This window comes from Nerophis ophidion, linkage group LG13 (assembly GCF_033978795.1).
Source record: "Nerophis ophidion isolate RoL-2023_Sa linkage group LG13, RoL_Noph_v1.0, whole genome shotgun sequence".
In the NCBI taxonomy this organism is placed as follows: Eukaryota; Metazoa; Chordata; class Actinopteri; order Syngnathiformes; family Syngnathidae; genus Nerophis; species Nerophis ophidion.
In genome coordinates this window covers 25,889,930-25,908,115 of record NC_084623.1, presented here as the reverse complement: position 1 = coordinate 25,908,115, position 18,186 = coordinate 25,889,930, and the positions used below count along the sequence as shown (strand labels likewise).

Below are 18,186 nucleotides of genomic sequence, written 5' to 3'. Positions count from 1 at the left end.
TGGACGAGCATAAACGTAGCGTTTTGACAAGTGTGGCAAGTATCTATAGCCATTGTGACAAAAACAAAAGGGAGAAAGTGCGCCCTATACTGGGAGCATCGCTAAAAGCCTACAGCACCTGGTATTCCTAGGCAGTCTCCCATCCAAGTACTAACCAGGCCAGACCCAGCTTAGCTTCCGAGCTCAGACGAGATCGGGAGATCTTCGGGTAGTATGGCCGTAAGCCGAGACGCAGTCCTCAGACTTCAATTTTTAGATGTGGCAAGCTGGTTGACAGGACCTTTCTACAATGAGCTACATGTGTGTGATACAATAATCACTACTCTTTTTCTCAGCCTATGTAACTCTTTGGACTTTTGCCCCACTGTTAGCACTGAAGTGCCTTGAGGCACATGGGTCACTGTTGGCGACACTGCAAATCTTGCTATAAATTTCAGACCGAGTCAAAACTAAACATGTTTTGGGTGGAGACCAGCGTTTTGTTTGGACGAGCATAATGTAGCGTTTTGACAAGTGTGGCAAGTATCTATAGCCATTGTGACAAAAACAAAAGGGAGAAAGTGCGCCCTATACTGGGAGCATCGCTAAAAGCCTACAGGGCCTGGTATTCCTAGGCAGTCTCCCATCCAAGTACTAACTGGCCAGACCCAGCTTAGCTTCCGAGATCAGACGAGATCAGGCGATCTTCGGGAAGTACGGCCGTAAGCCGAGAGGCAGTCCTCAGAATTCAATTTTTAAATGTGGCAAGCTGGTTGACAGGACCTTTCTGCAATGAGCTACACGTGTGTGATACAATAATTACTGCTCTTTTTCTCAGCCTATGTAACTCTTTGGACTTTTGCCCCACTGTTAGCACTGAAGTGCCTTGAGGCACATGGGTCACTGTTGGCGACACTGCAAATCTTGCTATAAATTTCAGACCGAGTCAAAACTAAACATGTTTTGGGTGGAGACCAGTGTTTTTTTTGGACGAGCATAAACGTAGCGTTTTGACAAGTGTGGCAAGTATCTATAGCCATTGTGACAAAAACAAAAGGGAGAAAGTGCGCCCTATACTGGGAGCATCGCTAAAAGCCTACAGCACCTGGTATTCCTAGGCAGACTCCCATCCAAGTACTAACCAGGCCAGACCCAGCTTAGCTTCCGAGCTCAGACGAGATCGGGCGATCTTCGGGTAGTATGGCCGTAAGCCGAGACGCAGTCCTCAGACTTCAATTTTTAAATGTGGCAAGCTGGTTGACAGGACCTTTCTACAATGAGCTACACGTGTGTGATACAATAATCACTACTCTTTTTCTCAGCCTATGTAACTCTTTGGACTTTTGCCCCACTGTTAGCACTGAAGTGCCTTGAGGCACATGGGTCACTGTTGGCGACACTGCAAATCTTGCTATAAATTTCAGACCGAGTCAAAACTAAACATGTTTTGGGTGGAGACCAGCGTTTTGTTTGGACGAGCATAATGTAGCGTTTTGACAAGTGTGGCAAGTATCTATAGCCATTGTGACAAAAACAAAAGGGAGAAAGTGCGCCCTATACTGGGAGCATCGCTAAAAGCCTACAGCGCCTGGTATTCCTAGGCAGTCTCCCATCCAAGTACTAACCAGGCCAGACCCAGCTTAGCTTCCGAGATCAGACAAGATCAGGCGATCTTCGGGAAGTATGGCCGTAAGCCGAGAGGGAGTCCTCAGAATTCAATTTTTAAATGTGGCAAGCTGGTTGACAGGAACTTTCTGCAATGAGCTACACGTGTGTGATACAATAATCACTGCTCTTTTTCTTAGCCTATGTAACTCTTTGGACTTTTGCCCCACTGTTAGCACTGAAGTGCCTTGAGGCACATGGGTCACTGTTGGCGACACTGCAAATCTTGCTATAAATTTCAGACCGAGTCAAAACTAAACAAACATGTTTTGGGTGGAGACCAGCGTTTTGTTTGGACGAGCATAATGTAGCGTTTTGACAAGTGTGGCAAGTATCTATAGCCATTGTGAGAAAAACAAAAGGGAGAAAGTGCGCCCTATACTGGGAGCATCGCTAAAAGCCTACGGCACTTGGTATTCCAAGCAGTCTCCCAACCAAGTACTAACCAGGCCGGACCCAGCTTAGCTTCCGAGATCAGACGAGATCGGGAGATCTTCAGGTAGTATGGCCGTAAGCCGAGACGCAGTCCTCAGAATTCAATTTTTAAATGTGGCAAGCTGGTTGACAGGACCTTTCTGCAATGAGCTACACGTGTGTGATACAATAATCACTGCTCTTTTTCTCAGCCTATGTAACTCTTTGGACTCTTGGCCCACTGTTAGCACTGAAGTGCCTTGAGGCACATGGGTGACTTTTGGCGACACTGCATATCTTGCTATAAATTTCAGACCGATTCAAAACTAAACATGTTTTGGGTGGAGACCAGTGTTTTGTTTGGACGAGCATAAACATAGCGTTTTGACAAGTGTGGCAAGTATCTATAGCCATTGTGACAAAAACAAAAGGGAGAAAGTGCGCCCTATACTGGGAGCATCGCTAAAAGCCTACAGCACCTGGTATTCCTAGGCAGTCTCCCATCCAAGTACTAACCAGGCCAGACCCAGCTTAGCTTCCGAGATCAGACGAGATCAGGCGATCTTCGGGTAGTATGGCCGTAAGCCGAGAGGGAGTCCTCAGAATTCAATTTTTAAATGTGGCAAGCTGGTTGACAGGACCTTTCTGAGATGAGCTACACGTGTGTGATACAATAATCACTGCTCTTTTTCTCAGCCTATGTAACTCTTTGGACTTTTGCCCCACTGTTAGCACTGAAGTGCCTTGAGGCACATGGGTCACTGTTGGCGACACTGCAAATCTTGCTATAAATTTCAGACCGAGTCAAAACTAAACTTGTTTTGGGTGGAGACCAGCGTTTTGTTTGGACGAGCATAATGTAGCGTTTTGACAAGTGTGGCAAGTATCTATAGCCATTGTGACAAAAACTAAAGGGAGAAAGTGCGCCCTATACTGGGAGCATCGCTAAAAGCTTACAGCACCTGGTATTCCTAGGCAGTCTCCCATCCAAGTACTAACCAGGCCAGACCCAGCTTAGCTTCCGAGATCAGACGAGATCAGGCGATCTTCGGGTAGTATGGCCGTAAGCCGAGATGCAGTCCTCAGAATTCAATTTTTAAATGTGGCAAGCTGGTTGACAGGACCTTTCTGCAATCAGCTACACGTGTGTGATACAATAATCACTGCTCTTTTTCTCAGCCTATGTAACTCTTTGGACTTTTGCCCCACTGTTAGCACTGAAGTTCTTGAGGCACATGGGTCACTGTTGGCGACACTGCAAATCTTGCTATAAATTTCAGACCGAGTCAAAACTAAACAAACATGTTTTGGGTGGAGACCAGCGGTTTGTTTGGACGAGCATAATGTAGCGTTTTGACAAGTGTGGCAAGTATCTATAGCCATTGTGAAAAAAACAAAAGGGAGAAAGTGTGCCCTATACTGGTAGCATCGCTAAAAGCCTACAGCACCTGGTATTCCTAGGCAGTCTCCCAACCAAGTACTAACCAGGCCAGACCCAGCTTAGCTTCCGAGATCAGACGAGATCAGGCGATCTTCGGGTAGTATGGCCGTAAGCCGAGAGGGAGTCCTCAGAATTCAATTTTTAAATGTGGCAAGCTGGTTGACAGGACCTTTCTGCAATGAGCTACACGTGTGTGATACAATAATCACTGCTCTTTTTCTCAGCCTATGTAACTCTTTGGACTTTTGCCCCACTGTTAGCACTGAAGTGCCTTGAGGCACATGGGTCACTGTTGCCGGCACTGAAAATCTTGCTATAAATTTCAGACCGAGTCAAAACTAAACATGTTTTGGGTGGAGACCAGTGTTTTTTTTGGACGAGCATAAACGTAGCGTTTTGACAAGTGTGGCAAGTATCTATAGCCATTGTGACAAAAACAAAAGGGAGAAAGTGCGCCCTATACTGGGAGCATCGCTAAAAGCCTACAGCACCTGGTATTCCTAGGCAGTCTCCCATCCAAGTACTAACCAGGCCAGACCCAGCTTAGCTTCCGAGCTCAGACGAGATCGGGAGATCTTCGGGTAGTATGGCCGTAAGCCGAGACGCAGTCCTCAGACTTCAATTTTTAGATGTGGCAAGCTGGTTGACAGGACCTTTCTACAATGAGCTACATGTGTGTGATACAATAATCACTACTCTTTTTCTCAGCCTATGTAACTCTTTGGACTTTTGCCCCACTGTTAGCACTGAAGTGCCTTGAGGCACATGGGTCACTGTTGGCGACACTGCAAATCTTGCTATAAATTTCAGACCGAGTCAAAACTAAACATGTTTTGGGTGGAGACCAGCGTTTTGTTTGGACGAGCATAATGTAGCGTTTTGACAAGTGTGGCAAGTATCTATAGCCATTGTGACAAAAACAAAAGGGAGAAAGTGCGCCCTATACTGGGAGCATCGCTAAAAGCCTACAGGGCCTGGTATTCCTAGGCAGTCTCCCATCCAAGTACTAACTGGCCAGACCCAGCTTAGCTTCCGAGATCAGACGAGATCAGGCGATCTTCGGGAAGTACGGCCGTAAGCCGAGAGGCAGTCCTCAGAATTCAATTTTTAAATGTGGCAAGCTGGTTGACAGGACCTTTCTGCAATGAGCTACACGTGTGTGATACAATAATTACTGCTCTTTTTCTCAGCCTATGTAACTCTTTGGACTTTTGCCCCACTGTTAGCACTGAAGTGCCTTGAGGCACATGGGTCACTGTTGGCGACACTGCAAATCTTGCTATAAATTTCAGACCGAGTCAAAACTAAACATGTTTTGGGTGGAGACCAGTGTTTTTTTTGGACGAGCATAAACGTAGCGTTTTGACAAGTGTGGCAAGTATCTATAGCCATTGTGACAAAAACAAAAGGGAGAAAGTGCGCCCTATACTGGGAGCATCGCTAAAAGCCTACAGCACCTGGTATTCCTAGGCAGACTCCCATCCAAGTACTAACCAGGCCAGACCCAGCTTAGCTTCCGAGCTCAGACGAGATCGGGCGATCTTCGGGTAGTATGGCCGTAAGCCGAGACGCAGTCCTCAGACTTCAATTTTTAAATGTGGCAAGCTGGTTGACAGGACCTTTCTACAATGAGCTACACGTGTGTGATACAATAATCACTACTCTTTTTCTCAGCCTATGTAACTCTTTGGACTTTTGCCCCACTGTTAGCACTGAAGTGCCTTGAGGCACATGGGTCACTGTTGGCGACACTGCAAATCTTGCTATAAATTTCAGACCGAGTCAAAACTAAACATGTTTTGGGTGGAGACCAGCGTTTTGTTTGGACGAGCATAATGTAGCGTTTTGACAAGTGTGGCAAGTATCTATAACCATTGTGACAAAAACAAAAGGGAGAAAGTGCGCCCTATACTGGGAGCATCGCTAAAAGCCTACAGCGCCTGGTATTCCTAGGCAGTCTCCCATCCAAGTACTAACCAGGCCAGACCCAGCTTAGCTTCCGAGATCAGACAAGATCAGGCGATCTTCGGGAAGTATGGCCGTAAGCCGAGAGGGAGTCCTCAGAATTCAATTTTTAAATGTGGCAAGCTGGTTGACAGGAACTTTCTGCAATGAGCTACACGTGTGTGATACAATAATCACTGCTCTTTTTCTTAGCCTATGTAACTCTTTGGACTTTTGCCCCACTGTTAGCACTGAAGTGCCTTGAGGCACATGGGTCACTGTTGGCGACACTGCAAATCTTGCTATCAATTTCAGACCGAGTCAAAACTAAACAAACATGTTTTGGGTGGAGACCAGCGGTTTGTTTGGACGAGCATAATGTAGCGTTTTGACAAGTGTGGCAAGTATCTATAGCCATTGTGAAAAAAACAAAAGGGAGAAAGTGCGCCCTATACTGGGAGCATCGCTAAAAGCCTACAGCACTTGGTATTTCTAGGCAGTCTCCCAACCAAGTACTAACCAGGCCAGACCCAGCTTAGCTTCCGAGATCAGACGAGATCGGGCGATCTTCAGGTAGTATGGCCGTAAGCCGAGACGCAGTCCTCAGAATTCAATTTTTAAATGTGGCAAGCTGGTTGACAGGACCTTTCTGCAATGAGGTACACGTGTGTGATACAATAATCACTGCTCTTTTTCTCAGCCTATGTAACTCTTTGGACTTTTGCCCCACTGTTAGCACTGAAGTGCCTTGAGGCACATGGGTCACTGTTGGCGACACTGCAAATCTTGCTATAAATTTCAGACCGAGTCAAAACTAAACATGTTTTGGGTGGAGACCAGCGTTTTGTTTGGACGGGCATAATGTAGCGTTTTGACAAGTGTGGCAAGTATCTATAGCCATTGTGACAGAAACAAAAGGGAGAAAGTGCGCCCTATACTGGGAGCATCGCTAAAAGCTTACAGCACCTGGTATTCCTAGGCAGTCTCCCATCCAAGCACTAACCAGGCCAGACCCAGCTTAGCTTCCGAGATCAGACGAGATCGGGCGATCTTCGGGTAGTATGGCCGTAAGCCGAGATGCAGTCCTCAGAATTCAATTTTTAAATGTGGCAAGCTGGTTGACAGGACCTTTCTGCAATTAGCTACACGTGTGTGATACAATAATCACTGCTCTTTTTCTCAGCCTATGTAACTCTTTGGACTTTTGCCCCACTGTTAGCACTGAAGTGCCTTGAGGCACATGGGTCACTGTTGGCGACACTGCAAATCTTGCTATAAATTTCAGACCGAGTCAAAACTAAACAAACATGTTTTGGGTGGAGACCAGCGGTTTGTTTGGACGAGCATAATGTAGCGTTTTGACAAGTGTGGCAAGTATCTATAGCCATTGTGACAAAAACAAAAGGGAGAAAGTGCGCCCTATACTGGGAGCATCGCTAAAAGCCTACAGCACCTGGTATTCCTAGGCAGTCTCCCATCCAAGTACTAACCAGGCCAGACCCAGCTTAGCTTCCGAGATCAGACGAGATCGGGCGATCTTCGGGTAGTATGGCCGTAAGCCGAGAGGCAGTCCTCAGAATTCAATTTTTAAATGTGGCAAGCTGGTTGACAGAACCTTTCTGCAATGAGCTACACGTGTGTGATACAATAATCACTGCTCTTTTTCTCAGCCTATGTATCTCTTTGGACTTTTGCCCCACTGTTAGCACTGAAGTGCCTTGAGGCACATGGGTCACTGTTGGCGACACTGCAAATCTTGCTATAAATTTCAGACCGAGTCAAAACTAAACAAACATGTTTTGGGTGGAGACCAGCGTTTTGTTTGGATGAGCATAATGTAGCGTTTTGACAAGTGTGGCAAGTATCTCTAGCCATTGTGAAAAAAACAAAAGGGAGAAAGTGCGCCCTATACTGGTAGCATCGCTAAAAGCCTAAAGTACCTGGTATTCCTAGGCAGTCTCCCAACCAAGTACTAACCAGGCCAGACCCAACTTAGCTTCCGAGATCAGACGAGATCGGGCGATCTTCGGGTAGTATGGCCGTAAGCCGAGAGGCAGTCCTCAGAATTCAATTTTTAAATGTGGCAAGCTGGTTGACAGGACCTTTCTGCAATGAGCTACACGTGTGTGATACAATAATCACTGCTCTTTTTCTCAGCCTATGTAACTCTTTGGACTTTTGCCCCACTGTTAGCACTGAAGTGCCTTGAGGCACATGGGTCACTGTTGGCGACACTGCAAATCTTGCTATAAATTTCAGACCGAGTCAAAACTAAACATGTTTTGGGTGGAGACCAGCGTTTTGTTTGGACGGGCATAATGTAGCGTTTTGACAAGTGTGGCAAGTATCTATAGCCATTGTGAGAAAAACAAAAGGGAGAAAGTGCGCCCTATACTGGGAGCATCGCTAAAAGCCTACAGCACTTGGTATTTCTAGGCAGTCTCCCAACCAAGTACTAACCAGGCCAGACCCAGCTTAGCTTCCGAGATCAGACGAGATCGGGCGATCTTCAGGTAGTATGGCCGTAAGCCGAGACGCAGTCCTCAGAATTCAATTTTTAAATGTGGCAAGCTGGTTGACAGGACCTTTCTGCAATGAGGTACACGTGTGTGATACAATAATCACTGCTCTTTTTCTCAGCCTATGTAACTCTTTGGACTTTTGCCCCACTGTTAGCACTGAAGTGCCTTGAGGCACATGGGTCACTGTTGGCGACACTGCAAATCTTGCTATAAATTTCAGACCGAGTCAAAACTAAACATGTTTTGGGTGGAGACCAGCGTTTTGTTTGGACGGGCATAATGTAGCGTTTTGACAAGTGTGGCAAGTATCTATAGCCATTGTGACAGAAACAAAAGGGAGAAAGTGCGCCCTATACTGGGAGCATCGCTAAAAGCTTACAGCACCTGGTATTCCTAGGCAGTCTCCCATCCAAGCACTAACCAGGCCAGACCCAGCTTAGCTTCCGAGATCAGACGAGATCGGGCGATCTTCGGGTAGTATGGCCGTAAGCCGAGATGCAGTCCTCAGAATTCAATTTTTAAATGTGGCAAGCTGGTTGACAGGACCTTTCTGCAATTAGCTACACGTGTGTGATACAATAATCACTGCTCTTTTTCTCAGCCTATGTAACTCTTTGGACTTTTGCCCCACTGTTAGCACTGAAGTGCCTTGAGGCACATGGGTCACTGTTGGCGACACTGCAAATCTTGCTATAAATTTCAGACCGAGTCAAAACTAAACAAACATGTTTTGGGTGGAGACCAGCGGTTTGTTTGGACGAGCATAATGTAGCGTTTTGACAAGTGTGGCAAGTATCTATAGCCATTGTGACAAAAACAAAAGGGAGAAAGTGCGCCCTATACTGGGAGCATCGCTAAAAGCCTACAGCACCTGGTATTCCTAGGCAGTCTCCCATCCAAGTACTAACCAGGCCAGACCCAGCTTAGCTTCCGAGATCAGACGAGATCGGGCGATCTTCGGGTAGTATGGCCGTAAGCCGAGAGGCAGTCCTCAGAATTCAATTTTTAAATGTGGCAAGCTGGTTGACAGAACCTTTCTGCAATGAGCTACACGTGTGTGATACAATAATCACTGCTCTTTTTCTCAGCCTATGTATCTCTTTGGACTTTTGCCCCACTGTTAGCACTGAAGTGCCTTGAGGCACATGGGTCACTGTTGGCGACACTGCAAATCTTGCTATAAATTTCAGACCGAGTCAAAACTAAACAAACATGTTTTGGGTGGAGACCAGCGTTTTGTTTGGATGAGCATAATGTAGCGTTTTGACAAGTGTGGCAAGTATCTCTAGCCATTGTGAAAAAAACAAAAGGGAGAAAGTGCGCCCTATACTGGTAGCATCGCTAAAAGCCTAAAGTACCTGGTATTCCTAGGCAGTCTCCCAACCAAGTACTAACCAGGCCAGACCCAACTTAGCTTCCGAGATCAGACGAGATCGGGCGATCTTCGGGTAGTATGGCCGTAAGCCGAGAGGCAGTCCTCAGAATTCAATTTTTAAATGTGGCAAGCTGGTTGACAGGACCTTTCTGCAATGAGCTACACGTGTGTGATACAATAATCACTGCTCTTTTTCTCAGCCTATGTAACTCTTTGGACTTTTGCCCCACTGTTAGCACTGAAGTGCCTTGAGGCACATGGGTCACTGTTGGCGACACTGCAAATCTTGCTATAAATTTCAGACCGAGTCAAAACTAAACATGTTTTGGGTGGAGACCAGCGTTTTGTTTGGACGGGCATAATGTAGCGTTTTGACAAGTGTGGCAAGTATCTATAGCCATTGTGAGAAAAACAAAAGGGAGAAAGTGCGCCCTATACTGGGAGCATCGCTAAAAGCCTACGGCACTTGGTATTCCTAGGCAGTCTCCCAACCAAGTACTAACCAGGCCAGACCCAGCTTAGCTTCGGAGATCAGACGAGATCGGGAGATCTTCAGGTAGTATGGCCGTAAGCCGAGATGCCGTCCTCAGAATTCAATTTTTAAATGTGGCAAGCTGGTTGACAGGACCTTTCTGCAATGAGCTACACGTGTGTGATACAATAATCACTGCTCTTTTTCTCAGCCTATGTAACTCTTTGGACTCTTGGCCCACTGTTAGCACCGAAGTGCCTTGAGGCACATGGGTGACTTTTGGCGACACTGCATATCTTGCTATAAATTTCAGACCGATTCAAAACTAAACATGTTTTGGGTGGAAACCAGCGTTTTGTTTGGACGAGCATAATGTAGCGTTTTGACAAGTGTGGCAAGTATCTATAGCCATTGTGACAAAAACAAAAGGGAGAAAGTGCGCCCTATACTGGGAGCATCGCTAAAAGCCTACAGCACCAGGTATTCCTAGGCAGCCTCCCATCCAAGTACTAACCAGGCCAGACCCAGCTTAGCTTCCGAGATCAGACGAGATCGGGCAATCTTCGGGCAGTATGGCCGTAAGCCGAGAGGCAGTCCTCAGAATTCAATTTTTAAATGTGGCAAGCTGGTTGACAGGACCTTTCTGCAATGAGCTACACGTGTGTGATACAATAATCACTGCTCTTTTTCTCAGCCTATGTAACTCTTTGGACTTTTGCCCCAATGTTAGCACTGAAGTGCCTTGAGGCACATGGGTCACTGTTGGCGACACTGCAAATCTTGCTATAAATTTCAGACCGAGTCAAAACTAAACAAACATGTTTTGGGTGGAGACCAGCGGTTTGTTTGGACGAGCATAATGTAGCGTTTTGACAAGTGTGGCAAATATCTATAGCCATTGTGAAAAAAACAAAAGGGAGAAAGTGCGCCCTTTACGACTTTTGCCCCACTGTTAGCACTGAAGTGCCTTGAGGCACATGGGTCAGTCACTATTGGCGACACTGCAAATCTTGCTATAAATTTCAGACCGAGTCAAAACTAAACATGTTTTGGGTGGAGACCAGCGTTTTGTTTGGACGGGCATAATGTAGCGTTTTGACAAGTGTGGCAAGTATCTATAGCCATTGTGAGAAAAACAAAAGGGAGAAAGTGCGCCCTATACTGGGGGCATCGCTAAAAGCCTACAGCACTTGGTATTCCTAGGCAGTCTCCCAACCAAGTACTAACCAGGCCAGACCCAGCTTAGCTTCCGAGATCAGACGAGATCGGGCGATCTTCGGGTAGTATGGCCGTAAGCCGAGACGCAGTCCTTAGAATTCAATTTTTAAATGTGGCAAGCTGGTTGACAGGACCTTTCTGCAATGAGCTACACGTGTGTGATACAATAATCACTGCTCTTTTTCTCAGCCTATGTAACTCTTTGGACTCTTGGCCCACTGTTAGCACTGAAGTGCCTTGAGGCACATGGGTGACTGTTGGCGACACTGCAAATCTTGCTATAAATTTCAGACCGAGTCAAAACTAAACATGTTTTGGGTGGAGACAAGTGTTTTGTTTGGATGAGCATAAACGTAGCGTTTTGACAAGTGTGGCAAGTATCTAGAGCCATTGTGACAAAAACAAAAGGGAGAAAGTGCGCCCTATACTGGGAGCATCGCTAAAAGCCTACAGCACCTGGTATTCCTAGGCAGTCTCCCATCCAAGTACTAACCAGGCCGGACCCAGCTTAGCTTCAGAGATCAGACGAGATCGGGGGATCTTCGGGTAGTATGGCCGTAAACCGAGAGGCAGTCCTCAGAATTCAATTTTTAAATGTGGCAAGCTGGTTGACAGGAACTTTCTGCAATGAGCTACACGTGTGTGATACAATAATCACTGCTCTTTTTCTCAGCCTATGTAACTCTTTGGACTTTTGCCCCACTGTTAGCACTGAAGTGCCTTGAGGCACATGGGTCACTGTTGGCGACACTGCAAATCTTGCTATAAATTTCAGACCGAGTCAAAACTAAACTTGTTTTCGGTGGAGACCAGCGTTTTGTTTGGACGAGCATAATGTAGCGTTTTGACAAGTGTGGCAAGTATCAATAGCCATTGTGACAAAAACAAAAGGGAGAAAGTGCGCCCTATACTGGTAGCATCGCTAAAAGCCTACAGCACCTGGTATTCCTAGGCAGTCTCCCAACCAAGTACTAACCAGGCCAGACCCAGCTTAGCTTCCGAGATCAGACGAGATCGGGCGATCTTCGGGTAGTATGGCCGTAAGCCGAGAGGCAGTCCTCAGAATCCAATTTTTAAATGTGGCAAGCTGGTTGACAGGACCTTTCTGCAATGAGTTACACGTGTGTGATACAATAATCACTGCTCTTTTTCTCAGCCTATGTAACTCTTTGGACTTTTGCCCCACTGTTAGCACTGAAGTGCCTTGAGGCACATGGGTCACTGTTGGCGACACTGCAAATCTTGCTATAAATTTCAGATCGAGTCAAAACTAAACTTGTTTTGGGTGGAGACCAGCGTTTTGTTTGGACGAGCATAATGTAGCGTTTTGACAAGTGTGGCAAGTATCTATAGCCATTGTGACAAAAACAAAAGGGAGAAAGTGCGCCCTATACTGGGAGCATCGCTAAAAGCCTACAGCACCAGGTATTCCTAGGCAGCCTCCCATCCAAGTACTAACCAGGCCAGACCCAGCTTAGCTTCCGAGATCAGACGAGATCGGGCGATCTTCGGGCAGTATGGCCGTAAGCCGAGAGGCAGTCCTCAGAATTCAATTTTTAAATGTGGCGAGCTGGTTGACAGGACCTTTCTGCAATGAGCTACACGTGTGTGATACAATAATCACTGCTCTTTTTCTCAGCCTATGTAACTCTTTGGACTTTTGCCCCAATGTTAGCACTGAAGTGCCTTGAGGCACATGGGTCACTGTTGGCGACACTGCAAATCTTGCTTTAAATTTCAGACCGAGTCAAAACTAAACAAACATGTTTTGGGTGGAGACCAGCGGTTTGTTTGGACGAGCATAATGTAGCGTTTTGACAAGTGTGGCAAATATCTATAGCCATTGTGAAAAAAACAAAAGGGAGAAAGTGCGCCCTTTACGACTTTTGCCCCACTGTTAGCACTGAAGTGCCTTGAGGCACATGGGTCACTATTGGCGACACTGCAAATCTTGCTATAAATTTCAGACCGAGTCAAAACTAAACATGTTTTGGGTGGAGACCAGCGTTTTGTTTGGACGGGCATAATGTAGCGTTTTGACAAGTGTGGCAAGTATCTATAGCCATTGTGAGAAAAACAAAAGGGAGAAAGTGCGCCCTATACTGGGGGCATCGCTAAAAGCCTACAGCACTTGGTATTCCTAGGCAGTCTCCCAACCAAGTACTAACCAGGCCAGACCCAGCTTAGCTTCCGAGATCAGACGAGATCGGGCGATCTTCGGGTAGTATGGCCGTAAGCCGAGACGCAGTCCTTAGAATTCAATTTTTAAATGTGGCAAGCTGGTTGACAGGACCTTTCTGCAATGAGCTACACGTGTGTGATACAATAATCAGTGCTCTTTTTCTCAGCCTATGTAACTCTTTGGACTCTTGGCCCACTGTTAGCACTGAAGTGCCTTGAGGCACATGGGTGACTGTTGGCGACACTGCAAATCTTGCTATAAATTTCAGACCGAGTCAAAACTAAACATGTTTTGGGTGGAGACAAGTGTTTTGTTTGGACGAGCATAAACGTAGCGTTTTGACAAGTGTGGCAAGTATCTAGAGCCATTGTGACAAAAACAAAAGGGAGAAAGTGCGCCCTATACTGGGAGCATCGCTAAAAGCCTACAGCACCTGGTATTCCTAGGCAGTCTCCCATCCAAGTACTAACCAGGCCGGACCCAGCTTAGCTTCAGAGATCAGACGAGATCGGGGGATCTTCGGGTAGTATGGCCGTAAACCGAGAGGCAGTCCTCAGAATTCGATTTTTGAATGTGGCAAGCTGGTTGACAGGACCTTTCTGCAATGAGCTACACGTGTGTGATACAATAATCACTGCTCTTTTTCTCAGCCTATGTAACTCTTTGGACTTTTGCTCCACTGTTAGCACTGAAGTGCCTTGAGGCACATGGGTCACTGTTGGCGACACTGGAAATCTTGCTATAAATTTCAGACCGAGTCAAAACTAAACTTGTTTTGGGTGGAGAACAGCGTTTTGTTTGGACGAGCATAATGTAGCGTTTTGACAAGTGTGGCAAGTATCTATAGCCATTGTGACAAAAACAAAAGGGAGAAAGTGCGCCCTATACTGGGAGCATCGCTAAAAGCCTACAGCACCTGGTATTCCTAGGCAGTCTCCCATCCAAGTACTAACCAGGCCAGACCCAGCTTAGCTTCCGAGATCAGACGAGATCAGGCGATCTTCGGGCAGTATGGCCGTAAGCCGAGAGGCAGTCCTCAGAATTCAATTTTTAAATGTGGCAAGCTGGTTGACAGGACCTTTCTGCAATGAGCTACACGTGTGTGATACAGTAATCACTGCTCTTTTTCTCAGCCTTTGTAACTCTTTGGACTTTTGCCCCAATGTTAGCACTGAAGTGCCTTGAGGCACATGGGTCACTGTTGGCGACACTGCAAATCTTGCTATAAATTTCAGACCGAGTCAAAACTAAACATGTTTTGGGTGGAGAGCAGCGTTTTGTTTGGATGAGCATAATGTAGCGTTTTGACAAGTGTGGCAAGTATCTATAGCCATTGTGAGAAAAACAAAAGGGAGAAAGTGCGCCCTATACTGGGGGCATCGCTAAAAGCCTACAGCGCTTGGTATTCCTAGGCAGTCTCCCAACCAAGTACTAACCAGGCCAGACCCAGCTTAGCTTCCGAGATCAGACGAGATCGGGCGATCTTCGGGTAGTATGGCCGTAAGTCGAGATGCAGTCCTCAGAATTAAATTTTTAAATGTGGCAAGCTGGTTGACAGGACCTTTCTGCAATGAGCTACACGTGTGTGATACAATAATCACTGCTCTTTTTCTCAGCCTATGTAACTCTTTGGACTCTTGGCCCACTGTTAGCACTGAAGTGCCTTGAGGCACATGGGTGACTGTTGGCGACACTGCAAATCTTGCTATAAATTTCAGACCGAGTCAAAACTAAACATGTTTTGGGTGGAGACCAGCGTTTTGTTTGGACGAGCATAATGTAGCGTTTTGACAAGTGTGGCAAGTATCTATAGCCATTGTGACAAAAACAAAAGGGAGAAAGTGCGCTCTATACTGGGAGCATCGCTAAAAGGCTACAGCACCTGGTAATCCTAGGCAGTCTCCCATCCAAGTACTAACCAGGCCAGACCCAGCTTAGCTTCCGAGATCAGACGAGATCGGGCGATCTTCGGGTAGTATGGCCGTAAGCCGAGAGGCAGTCCTCAGAATCCAATTTTTAAATGTGGCAAGCTGGTTGACAGGAACTTTCTGCAATGAGCTACACGTGTGTGATACAATAATCACTGCTCTTTTTCTCAGCCTATGTAACTCTTTGGACTTTTGCCCCACTGTTAGCACTGAAGTGCCTTGAGGCACATGGGTCACTGTTGGCGACACTGCAAATCTTGCTATAAATTTCAGACCGAGTCAAAACTAAACATGTTTTGGGTGGAGACCAGCGTTTTGTTTGGACGAGCATCATGTAGCGTTTTGACAAGTGTGGCAAGTATCTATAGCCATTGTGACAAAAACAAAAGGGAGAAAGTGCGCCCTATACTGGGAGCATCGCTAAAAGCCTACAGCACCTGGTATTCCTAGGCAGTCTCCCATCCAAGTACTAACCAGGCCAGACCCAGCTTAGCTTCCGAGATCAGACGAGATCGGGCGATCTTCGGGTAGTATGGCCGTAAGCCGAGATGCCGTCCTCAGAATTCAATTTTTAAATGTGGCAAGCTGGTTGACAAGACCTTTCTGCAATGAGCTACACGTGTGTGATACAATAATCACTGCTCTTTTTCTCAGCCTATGTAACTCTTTGGACTTTTGCCCCACTGTTAGCACAGAAGTGCCTTGAGGCACATGGGTCACTGTTGGCGACACTGCAAATCTTGCTATAAATTTCAGACCGAGTCAAAACTAAACAAACATGTTTTGGGTGGAGACCAGCGGTTTGTTTGGGCGAGCATAATGTAGCGTTTTGACAAGTGTGGCAAGTATCTATAGCCATTGTGAAAAAAACAAAAGGGAGAAAGTGCGCCCTATACTGGGAGCATCGCTAAAAGCCTACAGCACCTGGTATTCCTAGGCAGTCTCCCAACCCAGTACTAACCAGGCCAGACCCAGCTTAGCTTCCGAGATCAAACGAGATCGGGCGATCTTCGGGTAGTATGGCCGTAAGCCGAGAGGCTGTCCTCAGAATTAAATTTTTAAATGTGGCAAGCTGGTTGACAGGACCTTTCTGCAATGAGCTACACGTGTGTGATAAAATAATCACTGCTCTTTTTCTCAGCTTATGTAACTCTTTGGACTTTTGCCCCACTGTTAGAACTGAAGTGCCTTGAGGCACATGGGTCACTGTTGGCGACACTGCAAATCTTGCTATAAATTTCAGACCGAGTCAAAACTAAACTTGTTTTGGGTGGAGACCAGCGTTTTGTTTGGACGAGCATAATGTAGCGTTTTGACAAGTGTGGCAAGTATCAATAGCCATTGTGACAAAAACAAAAGGGAGAAAGTGCGCCCTATACTGGGAGCATCGCTAAAAGCCTACAGCACCTGGTATTCCTAGGCAGTCTCCCAACCAAGTACTAACCAGGCCAGACCCAGCTTAGCTTCCGAGATCAGACGAGATCGGGCGATCTTCGGGTAGTATGGCCGTAAGCCGAGAGGCAGTCCTCAGAATCCAATTTTTAAATGTGGCAAGCTGGTTGACAGGAACTTTCTGCAATGAGCTACACGTGTGTGATACAATAATCACTGCTCTTTTTCTCAGCCTATGTAACTCTTTGGACTTTTGCCCCACTGTTAGCACTGAAGTGCCTTGAGGCACATGGGTCACTGTTGGCGACACTGCAAATCTTGCTATAAATTTCAGACCGAGTCAAAACTAAACTTGTTTTGGGTGGAGACCAACGTTTTGTTTGGACGAGCATAATGTAGCGTTTTGACAAGTGTGGCAAGTATCAATAGCCATTGTGACAAAAACAAAAAGGAGAAAGTGCGCCCTATACTGGGAGCATCGCTAAAAGCCTACAGCACCTGGTATTCCTAGGCAGTCTCCCAACCAAGTACTAACCAGGCCAGACCCAGCTTAGCTTCCGAGATCAGACGAGATCGGGCGATCTTCGGGTAGTATGGCCGTAAGCCGAGAGGCAGTCCTCAGAATCCAATTTTTAAATGTGGCAAGCTGGTTGACAGGACCTTTCTGCAATGAGCTACACGTGTGTGATACAATAATCACTGCTCTTTTTGTCAGCCTATGTAACTCTTTGGACTTTTGCCCCACTGTTAGCACTGAAGTGCCTTGAGGCACATGGGTCACTGTTGGCGACACTGCAAATCTTGCTATAAATTTCAGACCGAGTCAAAACTAAACTTGTTTTGGGTGGAGACCAGCGTTTTGTTTGGACGAGCATAATGTAGCGTTTTGACAAGTGTGGCAAGTATCTATAGCCATTGTGACAAAAACAAAAGGGAGAAAGTGCGCCCTATACTGGGAGCATCGCTAAAAGCCTACAGCACCTGGTATTCCTAGGCAGTCTCCCATCCAAGTACTAACCAGACCCAGCTTAGCTTCCGAGATCAGACGAGATCGGGCGATCTTCGGGTAGTATGGCCGTAAGCCGAGATGCCGTCCTCAGAATTCAATTTTTAAATGTGGCAAGCTGGTTGACAGGACCTTTCCGCAATGAGCTACACGTGTGTGATACAATAATCACTGCTCTTTTTCTCAGCCTATGTAACTCTTTGGACTTTTGCCCCACTGTTAGCACAGAAGTGCCTTGAGGCACATGGGTCACTGTTGGCGACACTGCAAATCTTGCTATAAATTTCAGACCGAGTCAAAACTAAACAAACATGTTTTGGGTGGAGACCAGCGGTTTGTTTGGGCGAGCATAATGTAGCGTTTTGACAAGTGTGGCAAGTATCTATAGCCATTGTGAAAAAAACAAAAGGGAGAAAGTGCGCCCTATACTGGGAGCATCGCTAAAAGCCTACAGCACCTGGTATTCCTAGGCAGTCTCCCAACCCAGTACTAACCAGGCCAGACCCAGCTTAGCTTCCGAGATCAAACGAGATCGGGCGATCTTCGGGTAGTATGGCCGTAAGCCGAGAGGCTGTCCTCAGAATTAAATTTTTAAATGTGGCAAGCTGGTTGACAGGACCTTTCTGCAATGAGCTACACGTGTGTGAT

The 18,186-nt window shown here is 46.4% G+C and overlaps 37 pseudogenes; all 37 read right to left on the bottom strand.

Moving 5' to 3' along the window:
* Positions 1 to 106: 106 nt before the first annotated feature.
* Positions 107 to 225, bottom strand: LOC133565424 (5S ribosomal RNA; annotated as a pseudogene).
* A 364-nt stretch (positions 226 to 589) lies between these two features.
* Positions 590 to 707, bottom strand: LOC133567468 (5S ribosomal RNA; annotated as a pseudogene).
* A 365-nt stretch (positions 708 to 1,072) lies between these two features.
* On the bottom strand, positions 1,073 to 1,191 carry LOC133565965 (5S ribosomal RNA; annotated as a pseudogene).
* A 364-nt stretch (positions 1,192 to 1,555) lies between these two features.
* Positions 1,556 to 1,674, bottom strand: LOC133567108 (5S ribosomal RNA; annotated as a pseudogene).
* Positions 1,675 to 2,042: 368 nt separating this feature from the next.
* On the bottom strand, positions 2,043 to 2,160 carry LOC133567330 (5S ribosomal RNA; annotated as a pseudogene).
* Positions 2,161 to 2,525: 365 nt separating this feature from the next.
* LOC133565617 (5S ribosomal RNA) lies at positions 2,526 to 2,644 on the bottom strand (annotated as a pseudogene).
* A 364-nt stretch (positions 2,645 to 3,008) lies between these two features.
* Positions 3,009 to 3,127, bottom strand: LOC133565029 (5S ribosomal RNA; annotated as a pseudogene).
* Positions 3,128 to 3,494: 367 nt separating this feature from the next.
* On the bottom strand, positions 3,495 to 3,613 carry LOC133565985 (5S ribosomal RNA; annotated as a pseudogene).
* Positions 3,614 to 3,978: 365 nt separating this feature from the next.
* LOC133565422 (5S ribosomal RNA) lies at positions 3,979 to 4,097 on the bottom strand (annotated as a pseudogene).
* Positions 4,098 to 4,461: 364 nt separating this feature from the next.
* On the bottom strand, positions 4,462 to 4,579 carry LOC133567467 (5S ribosomal RNA; annotated as a pseudogene).
* A 365-nt stretch (positions 4,580 to 4,944) lies between these two features.
* On the bottom strand, positions 4,945 to 5,063 carry LOC133565964 (5S ribosomal RNA; annotated as a pseudogene).
* Positions 5,064 to 5,427: 364 nt separating this feature from the next.
* LOC133567106 (5S ribosomal RNA) lies at positions 5,428 to 5,546 on the bottom strand (annotated as a pseudogene).
* Positions 5,547 to 5,914: 368 nt separating this feature from the next.
* LOC133567244 (5S ribosomal RNA) lies at positions 5,915 to 6,033 on the bottom strand (annotated as a pseudogene).
* A 364-nt stretch (positions 6,034 to 6,397) lies between these two features.
* On the bottom strand, positions 6,398 to 6,516 carry LOC133565732 (5S ribosomal RNA; annotated as a pseudogene).
* A 368-nt stretch (positions 6,517 to 6,884) lies between these two features.
* Positions 6,885 to 7,003, bottom strand: LOC133567176 (5S ribosomal RNA; annotated as a pseudogene).
* Positions 7,004 to 7,371: 368 nt separating this feature from the next.
* Positions 7,372 to 7,490, bottom strand: LOC133566787 (5S ribosomal RNA; annotated as a pseudogene).
* Positions 7,491 to 7,854: 364 nt separating this feature from the next.
* Positions 7,855 to 7,973, bottom strand: LOC133567243 (5S ribosomal RNA; annotated as a pseudogene).
* Positions 7,974 to 8,337: 364 nt separating this feature from the next.
* On the bottom strand, positions 8,338 to 8,456 carry LOC133565731 (5S ribosomal RNA; annotated as a pseudogene).
* A 368-nt stretch (positions 8,457 to 8,824) lies between these two features.
* On the bottom strand, positions 8,825 to 8,943 carry LOC133567164 (5S ribosomal RNA; annotated as a pseudogene).
* Positions 8,944 to 9,311: 368 nt separating this feature from the next.
* On the bottom strand, positions 9,312 to 9,430 carry LOC133566786 (5S ribosomal RNA; annotated as a pseudogene).
* Positions 9,431 to 9,794: 364 nt separating this feature from the next.
* On the bottom strand, positions 9,795 to 9,913 carry LOC133567266 (5S ribosomal RNA; annotated as a pseudogene).
* Positions 9,914 to 10,277: 364 nt separating this feature from the next.
* Positions 10,278 to 10,396, bottom strand: LOC133566248 (5S ribosomal RNA; annotated as a pseudogene).
* A 594-nt stretch (positions 10,397 to 10,990) lies between these two features.
* LOC133566459 (5S ribosomal RNA) lies at positions 10,991 to 11,109 on the bottom strand (annotated as a pseudogene).
* A 365-nt stretch (positions 11,110 to 11,474) lies between these two features.
* On the bottom strand, positions 11,475 to 11,593 carry LOC133566969 (5S ribosomal RNA; annotated as a pseudogene).
* A 364-nt stretch (positions 11,594 to 11,957) lies between these two features.
* On the bottom strand, positions 11,958 to 12,076 carry LOC133565210 (5S ribosomal RNA; annotated as a pseudogene).
* Positions 12,077 to 12,440: 364 nt separating this feature from the next.
* LOC133565758 (5S ribosomal RNA) lies at positions 12,441 to 12,559 on the bottom strand (annotated as a pseudogene).
* Positions 12,560 to 13,149: 590 nt separating this feature from the next.
* LOC133566458 (5S ribosomal RNA) lies at positions 13,150 to 13,268 on the bottom strand (annotated as a pseudogene).
* A 365-nt stretch (positions 13,269 to 13,633) lies between these two features.
* Positions 13,634 to 13,752, bottom strand: LOC133566967 (5S ribosomal RNA; annotated as a pseudogene).
* A 364-nt stretch (positions 13,753 to 14,116) lies between these two features.
* LOC133565706 (5S ribosomal RNA) lies at positions 14,117 to 14,235 on the bottom strand (annotated as a pseudogene).
* Positions 14,236 to 14,599: 364 nt separating this feature from the next.
* LOC133567199 (5S ribosomal RNA) lies at positions 14,600 to 14,718 on the bottom strand (annotated as a pseudogene).
* A 364-nt stretch (positions 14,719 to 15,082) lies between these two features.
* LOC133567120 (5S ribosomal RNA) lies at positions 15,083 to 15,201 on the bottom strand (annotated as a pseudogene).
* A 364-nt stretch (positions 15,202 to 15,565) lies between these two features.
* Positions 15,566 to 15,684, bottom strand: LOC133567150 (5S ribosomal RNA; annotated as a pseudogene).
* Positions 15,685 to 16,052: 368 nt separating this feature from the next.
* LOC133565517 (5S ribosomal RNA) lies at positions 16,053 to 16,171 on the bottom strand (annotated as a pseudogene).
* A 364-nt stretch (positions 16,172 to 16,535) lies between these two features.
* Positions 16,536 to 16,654, bottom strand: LOC133565209 (5S ribosomal RNA; annotated as a pseudogene).
* A 364-nt stretch (positions 16,655 to 17,018) lies between these two features.
* Positions 17,019 to 17,137, bottom strand: LOC133565207 (5S ribosomal RNA; annotated as a pseudogene).
* Positions 17,138 to 17,501: 364 nt separating this feature from the next.
* Positions 17,502 to 17,615, bottom strand: LOC133567376 (5S ribosomal RNA; annotated as a pseudogene).
* A 368-nt stretch (positions 17,616 to 17,983) lies between these two features.
* Positions 17,984 to 18,102, bottom strand: LOC133565516 (5S ribosomal RNA; annotated as a pseudogene).
* Positions 18,103 to 18,186: the final 84 nt, after the last annotated feature.